This window comes from Mercenaria mercenaria, chromosome 12, assembly GCF_021730395.1.
Source record: "Mercenaria mercenaria strain notata chromosome 12, MADL_Memer_1, whole genome shotgun sequence".
NCBI classification, from domain to species: domain Eukaryota; kingdom Metazoa; phylum Mollusca; class Bivalvia; order Venerida; family Veneridae; genus Mercenaria; species Mercenaria mercenaria.
The window spans coordinates 22,205,686-22,208,715 of NC_069372.1; positions in this window are offsets into that span (position 1 = coordinate 22,205,686).

Consider the following 3,030-nt stretch of genomic DNA (forward strand, 5'->3'; position numbering starts at 1 on the left):
ATCAAAATGACAGTGAATGAAGGTCCTTAGTATGCTGTGTGAGATATTTACGTTTACAAAACAGAAATCTTAACCTTGAGCCGATATTTTAATGATTAAACGAGCCATAGAAGTACATGCTAAACCTTGATCAGACGTAGCACCAAGGTAAACTAATGAATTGGCTATAAGGACAAACTATAATGTGAGCGCTGTCCCAAAAAGGACCAGTGGCCTTTTTAGCACTTAAATTATTCAAGTATTTTAACCTCTTTTTATTTTTAGAAAAAAAAAATTAAGTTAGAAACAATTATGAAGAACCTCTGTGACATAAAATATATTCAGCAACATCGTGAGGCCAGGGGCCTCCATGGCCGAGTGGTTTAGGTCTCTGACTTCAAATCACTTGCCCCTCATCGATGTGGGTTCGAGTCTCACTTGGGACCTTGAATTCTTCATGTGAGTAAGCTATCTAGCTGGCTTACGGAAGGTCTGTGGTTCTATCCAGGTGCCCGCCTGTAATGAAATAATGCACGTAGGGGCACCTGGGTTTTTCCTAAAGTCGCCATATCACCTATAATTGTGTCGGTGCGACGTTAAACCAAACAAAACAAAACAAACATCTTGAAGCCAATGTTATTACAGTAAAATTTTTGACTTGTTATTGAGACTAAGAAATGTCTGATGAAATACACGATCCTGTACTCGGTTTGACTCTAATCTCATTCGAAGATGCAGTATTATTATCAACAACTGACAAAATACAGATCTTATTTTATCCCATGCTTCACATCACAATGTCATGTAGTTTCACAATTAATAACAGAGCTCTAGTCGGTAGATAAATAAAGTTAGTTGTAAGTTGTCTTTATTGTACTGTTATTATTATTATTTATTGTAGTGAGCATGTCTTTGCTGTGTTGTGCTTACAAATAAAAGACCTGGAGAGATTTCTTCTATAATACACTGGCTCATGATCACTAATACAAGTGCCGCTTACACAACAATTTTTATCATAGTCAGAAACTAGGATGAGATCAATTAGTGAACTGGACGGCCTATCAATTATTTTGAAATCTTTAATGATTTGTTTAAAATGAAACATATCAATAGAGTATGTAAGTAAGGTAAGTATTCTATATTAACTTATAATACAAATACATATAAATAAAAAAAATCCCACCAAGCCCCAGGGGCTTATACGTCACTGTTAAATCAACATTTCACTAAGTATATATATATTTGAATTAAATATGATCATTTTAACAGTTTCAATAATGGCCTAGTCATATAGAAATATGCACGTTTCTAGTATTACAAATTAATTGATATAAACTACACTGTTTTATACTGGAAACACCAGTTTTAGTGTAACCAAGTAAAATAGTTTCATATTCGATAAAATGTATACTAATCTAAAAAAAAAAAAGAGAATAAAAATGGATTGCATCGGAGGTCTGTACAACAAACCGAAGATGTACGAAGAAAGTAGCGGATTTACGACCTGAATTCAGGACCCGGAATATATCTTGCAATCAACTCTAGGATGGTCCCTTTTGAGCAAGTACTTATTTACTTCACGGTATAACAGTATATAGCTGTAGTTCAGGGCCCACCCTATTTCATTTGTCGCTTTTTCCCCGGTCAAGTTTCATCCGTGCTTGATTAATTCTATACGCGCACGGGGTTCTCCTGGGCCATATGAAATGTATCATATTATATCTTGATACATGCACTTCCAAGGATAGTTAGCATTTTTCAATTTGACTTTGAATGGAGGAGCAACGATACACTATTTAAAGTTCCAAAAATGGACATTTCTTATACATTATTATATACTTATATGCTATATCTACGTAGAAAGTAGCGGGTTTTGACCCGAATTTGGGACACAAAATATTGCTTGCAATCAACTTTAGCCAGTACTTTATTACTTCACGGTATAGTAGTATATAGCTGTAGTTCAGGACCCTCCCTATTTCATTTGTCGATTTTTCCTCGGTCAAGTTTCATCCGTGCAAGACAAGACTTTTTGTGTATTAATGCCAAGCCTATTGATTATGAAATCTAGCAATTAGTTCTGAAATGTTATTCTATCATGTTACGGTATTTTCCCATGAACTTAGGGAGTGCTGACCTCACTTACCAACCTTGTTTACAACATTAGCTAAGAAAGTACTTCATCTCCTAGATAATGCGATTTGATTTTTTCCAGTCGATTAACGCTTGATGGTAGGCTGTTAATGACTTTCTGGGTCCATTTGGATGGACAGGGGTGCCCTTGACAAACAATCAGGTGTTATCAGTTTACTTCCCATTGTGTAGACAAGACAATTTTGAAATCGTATCGCATCAGTCGCATACGAAATCTTTGAATTCTTGGGCTCAAATCAGTCAAGTTTTTTTGTACTTAGTAGCGGAACCAATGGCTTGTGGTCGCTTTCAAGAGTGAACTGAGTCCCAATTAGATAACTTTAGAATTTCTCACAAACCCAAGTTGATGCTAGACCCTCTTTCTCTATTTGAGCATATCTCTGCTCCGTATCAGACAAAGAGCGAGATGCATATGCTACTGGTTTCCACACATTGCCATGTTTTTGCCTTATGACCCCACCCATGCCAAATGAACTACAATCGGCTGAGACCAGGATTTCTTTGTTTGGGTCGTACTATACTAAAACTTCAGGGGAGCTTAACTCGGTCTTTAACCTTTGGAAAAACGATTCTTGATCTGGCCCCAAAACCCATGAGTTTTATTAGTCTTAAGTAGGCCACGTAATGACGGTGAAATCTGATATCTTAGGGGAGAACTTTGCTAACTGGTTACACATGCCTAAAAAACCTTCGCACGTCTGATACTTTTTTGGGCGTCGGCATCTCAACTATTGCTTGACTTTGTTAGGGTCGGCCGCAATCGTACCTTGTCCTATGACATGGTCTAGGAATGTCAGGCTCTGCTTACAAAACTCGCAGTTTCCTTGTTTAGCTTGATACCGGCTTTTTCTATTACCTCTATCATGCGAAACAGGCGGTTGTTATGTTCCTGTATGG